At 42.6% G+C, this 14,641-nt stretch overlaps 1 pseudogene; it reads left to right on the plus strand.

The window, feature by feature from the left end:
* Window positions 1–3,955: 3,955 nt before the first annotated feature.
* On the plus strand, window positions 3,956–12,524 carry LOC139372342 (metaxin-1-like; annotated as a pseudogene).
* The last annotated feature ends 2,117 nt before the right edge of the window (window positions 12,525–14,641 follow it).

The following is a 14,641-nucleotide window of genomic DNA, read 5'->3' on the forward strand; positions in this document are numbered from 1 at the left end:
GGTTGGATTTTTCTCAGGTTTTGCCTGCCGTATGAGTTCTGTTATACTCACAGACATAATTCAAACAGTTTTAGAAACTTCAGAGTGTATTCTATCCAAATCTACTAATGATATACATATATTAGTAACTGGGACTGAGTAGCAGGCAGTTTACTCTGGGCACGCTTTTCATCCAAACGTGAAAATGCTGCCCCCTATCCCAAACAGGTTTTAACCACTTTCAATGCAAAATACCAAAACAAAACAAACTATTTAAGAAATTTTGTAGGCAGAATGCATCTATTGCATTGTCTCTTGATACTCAGCCCATACTCTACACAGACCAATGCGGCATAAACAATCAGAGCTGCAGTAGGCCTATACGCAATTAGACCTTTGCCATATATGGATCTGTGCCATTTACTTTGAACTGGACTGTGTTTACAGCATGAGCAGTCGTGAATAGATGCACTTGGTTTGAGATCACAGTGAGAGCTGCGTGTAGACACGTGCAAATTTTGTTCATAACCTTTGCTAGTTAGTGAGTTATTAGCTCAGTTATAGATCATTTGTTGTCAGTAATAGGGGGTGATTGCTTCCCACAAGAGCACAAAATGTCTACATTTCTAGACATCATTGGAAAGCGAGTCAGGTAAATAATTTTTTTTTTTGTCTTAAAGGGGCAGTGTTGTATTTTGAGTAGCCAACAGGCAGAGGGTAGCATAATTTGTCTGATTCTCTGTAATAATGGGAATAATAATGCATTTTATGTTGTAAAGTGGTTTCTTACATCACACATCTTGTCTGAATGATGAACAGGCTAATATCAAGCGCTGCACGTTTTTCTTTCAAAAGTCTCCTGGAATGTAGGCCTACATTGAACACCACACATTGGCTGCTACTGTAGGTTGAAATGTTATGGGATCCATTTACTCAATTGTTTTTGATGGTAGGCCACTCTGGTAGACCTACATTATGATCAAATAGCCACAATAGCCTACATGGCCACTGTTAAAACTGTGACTTAAAGCGAGTACAGCCATCAGTGTTCCCAGTAAACACGCGCTGGAAGTTGCACAGAATTTTCACAACGTTCAAGGCTTAGCAGACCTGAAATTTGCTCAGTGTCAACATGTTTTTGAGGGGACATTGGGTTGGCAGACTAATTATTTTTTCCTTTTTCAATTTTGTATCACAACGTATAATGGATTTATACTCCCGTTCAGTTGGTAGCGGTAATGCAACATATTGGATGCCAACTGCCATTAAAACCTCACCGAATGAGAATATATTGGCTGATCAGTGGCCACTGCAATATCCAGTCCACAATATGCATTCATTTGTGAAGTGAAATATTAACATTATTTAAAATAGCGTTGACTTTTTGTTTAGATTAATTTACTACTACTAACTAAAAATACAATTATCTGAGGTCATACACTAAAATATTTATGGACAGAGTAAACACTAGGGTATTAAGTGACCATGATTACCAGATGGTGTTTGTTTGAGATCATTGACTGTTTAAACCATTAAGGGGTTAGCCTAGTGTTTGCTCTGTATTTGGCATAGGAGAATTCATATGGTTAATTACCGCAGTGAACATCAGAGGGCTGTTAACATAGAGATCCTATTAAATTATTCTAAATCCTAATTCAATGTCTACTCATCTAACACACAATTAATGCTGATGTCATTGTGAATGGTGGCACATGGAAAGGGACCGGCTCCCACTTTTGTTGGTGTTATAGGGACTTGCTTTGGACCCTGGCTGGCCTGTTTTCAATTACCCCAGCATGGATTATCTCACCGCCCAGTGCAGCTGTCTAAACAGCGTGCAACCATCACTACCACGAGAGGGGTTCAAAGAAACTTGAGCAAAGCCAAGAAAGGGGAAGATAACATAAATATTTAGATGCAGTATTTCAGTTATACTGCACTCTGACTACAATGTTTTTTTGTAAGTAAAAATTGCACTCTCCGACATGAGTTCGCTGGTATTACGGTTGCTGTCCTTTCAGCATCACAAGCCTGACACACACTGGAGGCCTAGGTCCAATAGGTTTGCAACTGCCCAAACATGTCTCTATAATAAATTCATATACAATTATAATTTCCCAGTCTGACCTTTACTAATAGTGAGCGCACAACTTTCCAACAATTTCCCCCACTCTTCCCTACCAGCGATTCAAGGAAATTGCGCAAAGTTTTCAGGATATTTTTTCATGAAAGTAAAGGACAGTAATGTTATGAGTAAAGTAGGAATCACAGGTTTCAGTAGGCGATAAGATATACTCATGTTTCAAGAATGTATATACAGTGTTTGGCCTGGCGAAAAGCACTTTTATGCGATGTCTGAATGGAATGATTATTCTGATTTTTTTTTACTCCTGCTGGTCGTGGCTGGTCTCGGGGAAGAAATTATGGTCTCAGTCAAGACTGAGTAACAAATGTATCAGGACCGAGAGACTCAATATGTGCTCAATACGTGGTCTCGAGACCGGACTCAAGACTGGTCTTGAGTACTACAACACTGGGTAAAAATCCTTACTAGAGTTATCTTGATAACATGCCCCACACCTACTTGGTTGCCATGGCACCAGTGCATAAATTCAAACAAAAAAAATGAGTAGATGTGATTGGGAGCCACAAAGAAATGTCCTGCCAACCCATAATGGCCTCTCACAATTACTGTGGCTCCCTCCTTGACATGTATTTTTAGGGGGTCTAAAAACCCGAATGCTTGTCAAGCTTTCTCAACTTCCATGATTTGTATCTAAACAGATCTCATCTCTCTCTCTCTATCTCGAGCAGCTATGGCATAATCCAAAGCAGTTCAAACCATGTTCATGAACAGTGTTCATGTCAGCTTCTGTTTAATCACTTAGGTAGCTAGGTTAGTGATCTAAACCTGAACGTTTCTTTCGTGTCCCTCTAGCCAGACACGCTTCAGCTGGCAAACCTAAATAGCATTTGTCTACAGGAAAGGGGATGTAAAAGCGTATTGCAAAACCCACAGAGGGAAAGAAACACTCAAATTATTTTTCCTGTGGCAGGAAAATAATGTAATGGTTTTCATTCTCGTCTAGAACAAAGTGGGGTCTCCCATTACTGAACCCACACCCGAGAGGGGTGGAGTATGGTTTCTAACGTATGGTAGTAGCCACAATGCCCTGAGCCTTCTCTACTATTACAACTACACTCACACACAGAGGCCATGGCCTATTCTGAGGGAGGGAGGGAGGGGTGCACTACAGCTAATGCTCTTGTGGGAGGGTTAAAGGTCATTTTCTTGTATACACATCCATCTGGCTGAGTACCAATGTTCTGGTCTAGCTGCTGTCTTCATTCTTTGACTTTCCGGCGACTTGTTTTTTACTTAACAATAAAGTATATAAGGTTGCAACATTCCAGTAACCTTCCTAAAATTCCCAGGTTTTGTACTTATTTTCTCTCCTGATTCCAGGAAAATGACAACCAAGATTTATGTAAAACCCGGGAATTTTGGTAAAGTCAATGATTTTGTTATTATCCAGGCATAGCCTACCTTTAATGTTGACATACTTTTTTGTGTATCCTACTCTAGGCTAGCTCCTTCCAGTAACTAAATTCTGGATCAAACTAGGCTATTTGTAGTATGCTGTTGGCCATGTTCAGGCCCTTGTTTTGAACGTTTCCAAGATTAATTTCAAAATAAATTTGAAATTTGGGCCAAGTTGAGGCTAGCGTACTTGGCTTGTGTTTTGTTTGTTTAGTGTTCTGTAGGTTTTTAATGCCCTCTCTATTTGAAATAGGCTATGCGTTCCACTCCATTCCTGCAGACACCCAAAAATGAGGATGATTTATAAAGCGCTCCGAGCTTGTCCCTCGTCTTGCCACAGAATGCCTCAATCCTCAGCGGAATTTGCAAACAGTCCCGGGTGAGGGTATCTGCGTTTAATGTTTTTTAACTGCGGTTTTCTGGCAGGTTCCGAAAATGGGGGGTTTGAAACTCAGAAAGACAACCTCTCCTTTCTCTTCCCCCCCCTACCACTACCACCACCACCAAGCTACATGTAATTTAGCCCAGTAAGGGCAACTCATTTTAGCCTACTTCGTGCCAAAGCGATGATTGATGTCTTTGTTTTCATATATTGAATGTATTCCCCCCTCCTCAACTTTCAAGAGGCCTAGCCTAGGCCTACACGTAGGCATAATTTAGGGAGCACTTTTTTTGGAATGAACTTGCCCTCGGTGAACCCGACTTTACACTCTTCTGAGTTAAGGGGGAGAAGAAAAGGAAATCAGACCTTTCCCTCCTCACTGAACTCAGTAAAGGGTCACAGGTCATACAGTCACTGGGTCACACATCACCTGAGTAGAACATAGCTTTACTTCACAGTCTGCGTTCACTCACCCTGAGAAACATAGAGAGCGATGGTTTGATATATGAGGACAGGAAGCTCTCACTTTCCCCCTCTTCTCACTAGAGTAGAACAGGGTTCACAGGTCGTGGGGTAACAAAACGTCTGCAAGCACCAAAAGGTTCGCAAGCACCTGACATTCTTAATTCTCCCAATACAACCTCCTTTGTGTTCCAGACCATTTTAGCCTCCTGTCTTCTTCACGCCACAGGGGGATCAGACGAGTCTGTGGTTATAATGGTTACGGTTTTGGTCGTTTTCTTTGCAATCTCGCTACGCATCTTAGAAGATCTCTATATCATATTAATGTGGTTGCTGAGATGTTAAACACTTTTCCAGGTGTTGTAAGGTCTGATAATCTGCTCAGCACGAATGCAATAAAGACAATCTTGAAAGCGCCCTTTGGGCTGACTGTTCTGGTCCCTCGTTTCAGGTACCTTGCCGGCACTGAAGACCACAGAGGAAAATATTGGTAGTCTTTCCAAACCCAGTAATGTCATCATTCACCTTAGAAAACAGGTGAGTCCTATTCCCACCATGTCTCTTCCCCTTCCCACAGGGGAGATTAATACTGAACAGGTGAAAGACAGCCTCTCCCTCCACCCCCCATCCCTTTACACAGGAAACATGTGGGTAACCATGCCCTTCCAAATTAGGAGCTATTCTGTAGGAAACAGGTGTGTGTTTATGTAACACTAAACTGTTCTAAGAAACAGGTGACTGATATCCAGAGCCATTTGTAGGGATCGTCATAGTCAGGAACTGATGTCCAATGTGTAATGCTTTTGGTCCCAAGGGATTTTCTCTTGGTTATATATTCTGGGCATGCAGAATAAATCCTATTTTGCCAAGGCACAACTTGGTTTCAGAAGGGTTTTCTTGAGCTCCAGTGACTACATGGTAATGACGAATCTCTAGAAGACATCCTCATCTATAGTTGGGTTGGGTACTAGTTATTTAGTTGTTGTGTTCACCTGAAATCAAATCAAATCAAAGTTTATTTGTCACGTGCGCCCAATACAACAGGTGTATTAACCAATAGTGCGGAGAAAAATAAACTAAATAAATAAATAAATAAATCATTTTAAAAAGGGGGGGGGGGAAGTGTGTGTGTGTGGCTTGGGAGTAAAAACTGTTGAGAAGCCTTTTTGTCCTAGACTTGGCTCTCCGGTACCGCTTGCCATGCGGTAGTAGAGAGAACAGTCTATGACTGGGGTGGCTGGGGTCTTTTACAATTTTCAGGGCCTTCCTCTGACACCGCCTGGTGTAGAGGTCCTGGATGGCAGGCAGCTTTGCCCCAGTGATGTACTGGGCCGTACGCACTACCCTCTGAAGTGCCTTGCGGTTGGAGGCCGAGCAATTGCCGTACCAGGCAGTGATGCAACTGGTCAGAATACCAACCATATTAAGAAGTATGGTTAAGAAACATATTAAGAAGGGACACCTGCATCAGTGTGATACTGATACTACTGGTATGCAAAAGCAATATGGTAGGCAAACTGGAGGCCCTTATATATTAGTGTCTAGGGAACTGGTGGTTTATTGATCATGGACAGTGAGTCTTGGGGTAGAGGTTAACTGGCTATAAGTTGAGGTTAACTGGCTATGAGCATTGACTTGTATTGGTAGAACGTCTTGGCATATTGATTCACTAGGCTTAATTTAGTGTTTTAGGCTGGGTTATGAGTCTCAGGTGTAGAAATTGTAGATCATAAACTCTATGCACAGATTAGAGGGGTCTCTCATAAAGTCACCGGAGGGTATACTACAAATCAGGATCAATGAGTTAGCCAGCTAACATGCCTTAATATAATATTTTAGGGAGATAAGCTTGAAATGGACATGGTCTAATTCAGAGTTTCCCAAACTCGGTCCATCCCCCCCACCCCCGCGGTGCATATCTTTGTACTACACAGCTGATTCAATTAATCAAAGCTTGATGATGAATTGGTTATTTGAATCAGCTGTGTAGTGCTAGGGTGAAAACCAAAAATGTGCACCCTGGGGGAGGGTGAACTCAACAAAACACATCTAAGTTTAGCTTTCAGAAATCAATCAATAGTTATTTTTGGTTCTTTCTCAAAGTTAACTCATTGATCCTGCTTTGTAGTATATCTCTCAGATTGTGCAACAGTTTAGCAGTGTTGTGGTAAGCGTCCACCATATTGCTTCCACCTTACCGATTGAGAGGTTAGGGCCAGGGTGGAGGGGTAGGGATTGAATTGGGACCGTCTCATTGGAGTCCTAAGAAAAGCTTGTTTTTTCAAAACAACAGAAAAAATAGAAGATATTTCACCATAGGAAAAGGCCAGCATTCAAATTCAAATGTTGTTTTCAAACACTTATATTGGCCTTAGTATTCACAGTATTTATAAATGAATGACTGCTTTCAATTGCTTTCATTATACTTTTCTTTGGACACTGACAATATAAAACTTCATTGGAAATGAGTGTGCAGGTCAGGGTCATGGCATTTAGTTTAGTCTTTGGTCTTGGCAAAGTGTTTTATAGTTATTGTGGCTTACGGAAGCGGTTTGACAGTTATGCGTCTTGGCAAAGAGGTTTATGGTTAATGAGTCCTGGCAAAGGGTCCATGTGAAGAGGAAGTGGACAAACGATGAGAGGTAAGTTAAGGTGTCATTCTAGGATCCTTCCATTTATTGACACTGATGATTGCCATGGTCTTTCTTTTGGTAACAAGGTTTTTAATAGATGGTTTGTGGTTGCTTTGTGTTGACAACAGTGCTCAAACTTTAGTGCTCAAATTTACACTACAGAATAAGCTGGCAGCACTTTTCTCTTAAAGATTACAGTTGGTTTTCACTGTTTTAAAACTTCTTATACCATGGCATTGTTGAATACGTGTTTCTGATTAGCTTGAAGGGCATTCTAGAGCGTGCATTTTTTCCCTATAACGCATGGTGTATCAGCACGGTAGAATTCAATGGCTATAGTTCATTATTGCATGTTCTATTGAGCTTCTGTACTTTCAAAAGCCAAGTTGAAAACCTTATTGGCATTGTTGAATTTGATTTTCATTATGGCAAGCTAGGACTGATGGTTTGGCTAGCTAAACTAGCAAGTATGTTCTTTTGGTTACCAAGGCAACTACTGGAGCACAGGCGGTTGGTGGCATTGGGGAGGACAGGCTTGTGGTAATGGCTGGAGCAGCATGAGTGAAATGGTATCAAACATGTTTGATGCCATTCCATAGGCTCCGTTCCAGCCATTCTTATGATCCGCCTTCCCCTCAGCAGCCTCCACTCTACTGTAGCTATCTAGTAAACTTGCTAGCTACTTCAGTGGATGTTGAGCACATTCTTCAAACTCTTTGAGCTTTGTAAAGGCCTTTTCACCAGAAGTTTAACTTTTGCAATGCCTTTTTTCCTAGTGAATTCTATTGACTCTTTTGTAAGGGGGACCATGCATCCATGCTCTCATCTAGGACCTGATATCCCAATATCTAAACTAAGTGGCTGACTGTCCTGTCTTTCAGAAATACAATGCTGACTATGACCTCTCAGCCAAGGAAGGGGCAGACACTCTGGCTCCTACTGGAGGAGAAACTGCTGCCTGCATTGGTGAGATAACTTCTGCCTGTGGAGAGGGCGATGGAGGAACGAAAAAGAAGACAGTTAATGGATTATTTTTCTCTTTTCACATACCATGTAGAACAGAGAAAAAGAAAAGAGAAGTAAAAGGGTGGCTATGGTGTAGCAGATCATGCTAAAGTACCCTAACCCTAACACACACACAGACACATAAAAAACATCCCCACATTTTAACATTCCCATTATCGCCTTTCGGTGGAGGTTGATGATAAAAAAAAATATCAAAGGTTTCTGCTCTTTTAGTCTGTGCCAGGGGGAGGAGTCGGATCAGATACCCCTGTGGATTCAGGAACGCTTTCAAGTCATTGAAAAAGCTAAAAGAAACTCTGTCTGACCCACTCCTAATAGATATGCTTTCTAAATGCTTTCGCCTGGCATGACCTTCCATGGGCAAGGTTAAATGCTAGGTTCTGTCTTGGTAATGCAGTTTCTCTCTCAACATTACAAGAAAAGCAAGCTATTGTGAAATATTCTTTGGAACTGTGAAATATTTTACTTCTACTCAGCTTAAGGTTAAAGGGGAAGTAGGCATTCATCGTCAAAGCCTTTGAAGTCTTCAAAACTTTTGAAGCTTAATTGAGCATTGATTAGCAACTATAGTACCAAGCTTAATGGCCATGTTCCAATTTCCATTCTAGCATAGCACTTAGTGTGCAGCAATATATCGGGCATGTATTCTTAGTAGTAGGTTAGTATGAACATTGGAACAAGGCTCAGGGACGGACATGGCTTGCCTGTGTTTACTCTTTGGGCCCTGTGGAGAATCCCTCATAAGTTTACCATGACCAACCTGTGCCGCATTTCGTGTATAAAAGCATCTGGCATCCTGTGTAAAAGAGGGCAGTAATGAAACGGGCGACAGACATTGTGTCTCAGGGTGGATGGAGTTGCATCTAGAAACAAGCAGAAGAGTCTCCGGCATCTTTGACGACACCTGGGGTGACCCCTTGCATCTGCACCGAGCCTCTGGGAATAAAGCAACAGTTTGGCCTTACGATTAGGGAAATGGGACCCCAAGATGGTCAGGTTAAATACTGTTGTGCCCCTGGTTAAATTGCATGCATCATGTCGTCAAACATCTCGATTTCAAAATAGCCGTCCTAGCAATTGAAGTTATTTTCAACAAAAGGATCAACTGTTGGAAAGTCATGGTGGTCCTGTCCTCTTAATTCACAGGTCTGTTTCGAAAAAAGGTGCATTTGATCTTCATTGTTGTGTTGGATCTATGAAGTGCCTTTTGATCATCATTTGTTGTATCTAGTTGCTCTAGCCAGTGGTCACCAACCTTTTCTGAGTCAAGATCACTTTCTGAGTCAAAATGCAAGCTGAGATCTACCGCACAGATTTTCTTATAGGCCCAATACATTATATCGGCCGTGATCGGGAGACCCATGAGGCGGCACACAATTAGCCCACAGCATATTGGCTGTGCTTGAATTACCTGTCAATGTTGTTCTTCTCAGACCATTTTGAAATTATAGTTCAACAATTTTGGCATATGATCACACTGGTAACAGATAATTTTTTGTATTAATTGAGGCACAGCTAAGTGAGCATAATAATTAGCTTATTTGTTTTACTTGACTGATGGCCTGCATCTGATGGTCAGTCTGAGGGGAGGGAGGGAGCAGCAGTGAGGCTGCCTCTCACCCGAAACAAATAAGAAATAGAAAATGCCTTGGTGATCGACTAATCGATCGTGATCACCGGTTGGTGACCACTGCTCAAGCGAGTACTGTATTCCCCCTCTATTCCCCTCCATCCATCTACAGTGCTTTCAGAAAGTATTCATATCCCTTGACTTATTCTACAGTTTGTTGTTACAGCCTGAATTCAAAATGGATTAGATTATATTTTTTTGTCACCCATCTACACACAATAATGACAAAGTGAAAACATATTTAGATTTTTTTTGCAAATGTATTGAAAATGAAATGCATAGAGCCTGCCGAGTGGCACAGCGGTCTAAGGCACTGCATCACAGTGCAAGCAATTGTGCTTGCATAGAGACCCGGGTTCGATCCCAGGCTGTGTCACAGCCGGCCGTGATCGGGAGACCCATGAGGCAGCACACAATTAGCCCAGCGTTGTCCGGGATAGAGAAGGGTTTGGCCAGGCGTGATTTCCTTGTCCCATCGCACTCTAACAACTCCTTGTGGTGGGCTGGGGGTCTGCAAGCTGACACATTGGTGCGGCTGGCTTCCGGGTTAAGCGAGCAGTGTGAAAAGAAGCAGTGCGGCTAGGCACGGTTGTGTTTAGAAGGATGCATGACTCTCGACCAAGTCCGTAGGGGAGTTGCAGCGATGGGACAAGACTGAGAAAAGGGGGTAAAAGTACATTTTTAAGTCTTGTCATAGATTTTCAAGCAGATTTAAGTCAAAACTGTAACTCGCCCCGTCAAGAATATTCACTATGCGCCGAATACAACACCTTACTGTGAAATGCTTACTTACAAGCCCTTAGTTATGAAAATATTTACTAAATAAACTAAATTTAAAAAAGTTAAAAATAAAATAACATTAACGAGGCTATATACCTGGGGTACCAGTACCGAGCCAATGTGCAGAGGCACGTGTTAGTCAAAGTAATTTGTACATGTAGGTAGGCGTAAAGTGACTATGCATAGATACTAAACCGCGAGTAGCAGCAGTGTAAAAACAAGGGGGGGGGGGGGGGTTGTCAATGCAAAAGTCCGGGTGGTCATTGTATGAATTGTTCAGCAATCTTATGCTTGGGGGTAGAAGCTGTTGTGGAGCCTTTTGGACCTAGATGAACAAATTGGGAGCAGTGGACGTGACGCGGCGCTGGAACGCAGAGAACATCACTTTCCCACGCAACTTTCTGCTGCCCAACCACATTCACAACCAGCAACTGGAGAGGCTGAGGCTGGTGAGGGGAGACCCCACACTGGATCCCGGACATCAGCTGGAGAAGGTGAGAAGGGACGGTTGAGGGTGTAAAATACATATTGTCGGAGAAGATAAGACTGAGTGTGAATTGACACAATGGGATTTGGCAAAGGGCCAGGTAACAGGTGGAGGGAGGAGATGAAAGGTAAAGAAGAGGAGGGTGATGCAAAAGAGAGGAACAAAGAGTTGATCATTCAGACAGTGAGAAATAAGAGATGGAGGGGAGTGATGAAAGAGTGTCTTGAGAAGCACAGAGAAAGGAGGTGAAACATGAGATGATAATAAGATGTGAAATGATAAGGGTTATACGGTCAAGTCTATGGATGGACTATCATCAAAGTAGTCCACATTGTAAATAGCAGCTAGCGATTACCAGAGAGCCTCTTTGGTACCCTGACGTGGAGAGGGTAGTTCATGGTAATTGAAAAAAGCCAAAACAGTCTGTGTTTTCACAACACGTGGTAATTGGGTCAGGCGGTTCATCTCCATGGAAACCACGTTCAGGAATAATTAGTGAGGTGGTTCGGGGGAGGAGGGGGGGGGGGGGGGCGGTTTAATAATAAAGGGGTATTGTTCTCAAAGATCCCACCCTAAAATAGTTTTTATTTTATTTGTTATGCTATATCAACATGTGCATTGACTCGGTTTGTAACTGGGGGATGGGCAACTCCGGTCCTTGGGGGGAACCGGAGTTGCCCATCCCTGGTTTAACTAACTGTACACATAACCATGTTCTGGCTTCATTGAGGGATGGGTCATAAATAAGCTCCATGTGCACTTGCTTGCTGATGACCTTTTTCATAAATGCAAATACAGCTGTTCAGGCTGAGAATGCCTGAATGCCTGGATCCCCTCCACAGCTTTACCATGACATGCTGGAGTGCATGAACCTGCTCTCTCACCGCCTGGGCTTACACAAGTTCTTCTTCAAGGATTCGTAAGTGGCTGCTGTGCAGAAAATGCACTTTGTGCATTGTCTCCCCAGCCCATCCTCTTTGGATGCCTATGTGTTCGGTCACCTAGCCCCCAGGCTGAAGGTGAAGCTGCCTAATGGGAAACTCCACCAACACCTCAACTCCCAGGACAACCTGCGGCACTACTGCACCAACGGCCTGGTCCTCTATTTCCCCTCAGAGGGCGGAGGTAAGGTCCCTGGAGTATTATTTCTTAACTCCGTTCTTCGAGTAGTATCCCCAACAGTACAGTCACTTTTGTTGTAGCACAGGGCAAACACACCTGATTTTAACTTGTCAAGTGGGTGATTGGTTGACTGGTTGTATCAAAAAGCTGGACTGTTTGGGATACTCGAGAACCAGAGTTGAGACATACTGATCTTGAGTACCTAGTCTAGCAGTGTGATACTCAACTCCAAAACACTGAAAACTCTAACTGTATTAACATTCAATTGCAAAAACTGGTTTTGTTATGATACGCTATGTGCAGAGACTTCATGCTTTCTTCTCTTTTGACACTCATCCCAGGTGTCAGTCTATTCGGATGGTAGTGACTTTGACAACGAGCCCCATAAACAACGCAACCAAATCCTGTCGGTCCTGTTCGCCATGGGCTCCATGCTGGGCTATGCCATTTTGATGGGGATCGTCAGCATCCAGCACGTCTGACCGCAGGCAGCGCTAGTGGGACCCCACCACATCAAGGAGGAGGAAGAGGAATGAGCAGTACTGGCTCTGTATGGGACTAGGGACAAGGAGACGTTGTGAAGGGAAAATGGACGTTCTCTAATTTATTCTGTGTACTGCAATAAGGGAACTGGGATTACATTCCTCAAAAATCTCAATCCCCCACAATGCACGATAATCCTTTGTCAGAACAGACCCCTCTTGGCATCCACCAACATGCCAAGTTGGGCTGTCTCCTTTATTGGGGCTTTATTTTTGTTTTCTTGACATGCCAGGAAGGCATACCTTTTCTTGTCTCAGAATCTTCAAGTGAGTTTTAATATAATTGAAGAATTATGAAGAAAGTATGCCTTTTCTTTTTTTTACCTCTAAAATCACAATGGAAAACATATTCGACAGAATTATGCAGTAGAGCAGATATATTACCTGGAAGTTATTCTTTACATTGTTTGAGATCTTTCCAAGGGGACTTTAAGGTAACACAGCGAATGTTTCTGTCTCACGAACGCAGTATTCTTTTTATCGATCACCCAAAGAAAGGTGATTTATAGAAAAATAATGATGCTATACAGCTCTGCTTCCCAGCACTATGCAATTAACTAGTAGACTGTAAGATGGAAGAGCACTGAGTGGAACAGAATGCTGTCCCTCTTCCTTTCCTGTGATTGAAAACAAATATATATATGCTCTTTTGTGGCACCCATGCTAGTCTTTCTTTACCATTCAACAATCATGTCAGAATTCTTGTCAGAATTCTCCTTTCAGTGGCATAAAAATGTACAGAACATAGATGTGGTAAAGAGGTCAATAGAACGCATCAAAACAATGGAAATGCCATGGAAACACATGGGAGAAAGATGCTGTGGGGTAAAGATCTCAAATCTCCTCATTGCCCCCAGCAAAATTAGCCTACATTTAGGCTATTTTTTATGGTATATTGCACTATGTTGAGGTACAAATTGGAGTACAATGCTTGTATGGATGTCAACCCCAATATAAGTTCATGTCATCATGACCAAACAACTGCATTACAGTTAAAAACAACTTTGAATACCACCACCGATTTGTCTATGCTAGCTATGCTACAAGTTTATATGAACGGGAGTTAGCATTTAGCAGTCACTTCTTCTAAACCTGAAAAGGGACTACTTCTATTAATGTTATGCAGCGAAAACAGCCAAATATATACAAATCTGACTTTAGTATACACAATGTGGGCCTGTTACAATACATAAATCATGACGGATTTGATGAATATTCACTTTGTTAGATCAGATTTGTTCAGCGTGCACCAATCTGGCGTCCTTCTATAACCCACAGTCTGTGTTCAATTGAACTCTTTTACGCATCTATTATAGATACACTACACAACAAAAGTTTGTGGACACCCTTCAAATTAGTGGATTTGGCTATTACAGCCACACCCGTTCCTGACAGGTCGAGCACACATCCTTGCAATCTCCATAGACAAGCATTGGCAGTAGAATTGCCTGACTGAAGAGCTCCACCTTTCCAACAAGTCAATTTGTCAAATTTCTGCCCTGCTAGAGCTGCCCCAGTCAACTGTAAGTGCTGTTCTTGTGCAGTGGAAACATCTCGGAGCAACAACAGCTCAGCTGCTAAGTGGTAGGCCACACAAGCTCACAGAACGGGACCGCTGAGTGTTGAAACGCGTAGCGTGTAAACATTGTTTGTCCTCGGTTGCAACACTCACTACCAAGTTCCAAACTGCCTCTGGAAGCAAGGCCAGCACAATAACTGTTCGTCAGGAGCTTCATGAAATGGGTTTCCATGGCCGAGCAGCCGCACACAAGCCTAAGATCATCATGTGCAATGCCAAGCGTCAGCTGGAGGGGTGTAAAGTTTGCCGCCATTGGACTCTGGAGCAGTGGAAACGCGTTCTCTGGAGTGATGAATCACGCTTCACCATCTGGCAGTCCAAAGGACCAATCGGGTTTGGCGGATGCCAGGAGAACGCTACCTTCCAGAATGCATAGGGCCAACTGTAAAATTTGGTGGAGGGGGAATAATGGTCTGGGGCTGTTTTTCAAGGTTCAGGCTTCTTAGTTCCAGTGAAGGGTAATCTTTACACACAGCAT

This window comes from Oncorhynchus clarkii, chromosome 18 (genome assembly GCF_045791955.1).
Source record: "Oncorhynchus clarkii lewisi isolate Uvic-CL-2024 chromosome 18, UVic_Ocla_1.0, whole genome shotgun sequence".
NCBI classification, from domain to species: Eukaryota; Metazoa; Chordata; class Actinopteri; order Salmoniformes; family Salmonidae; genus Oncorhynchus; species Oncorhynchus clarkii.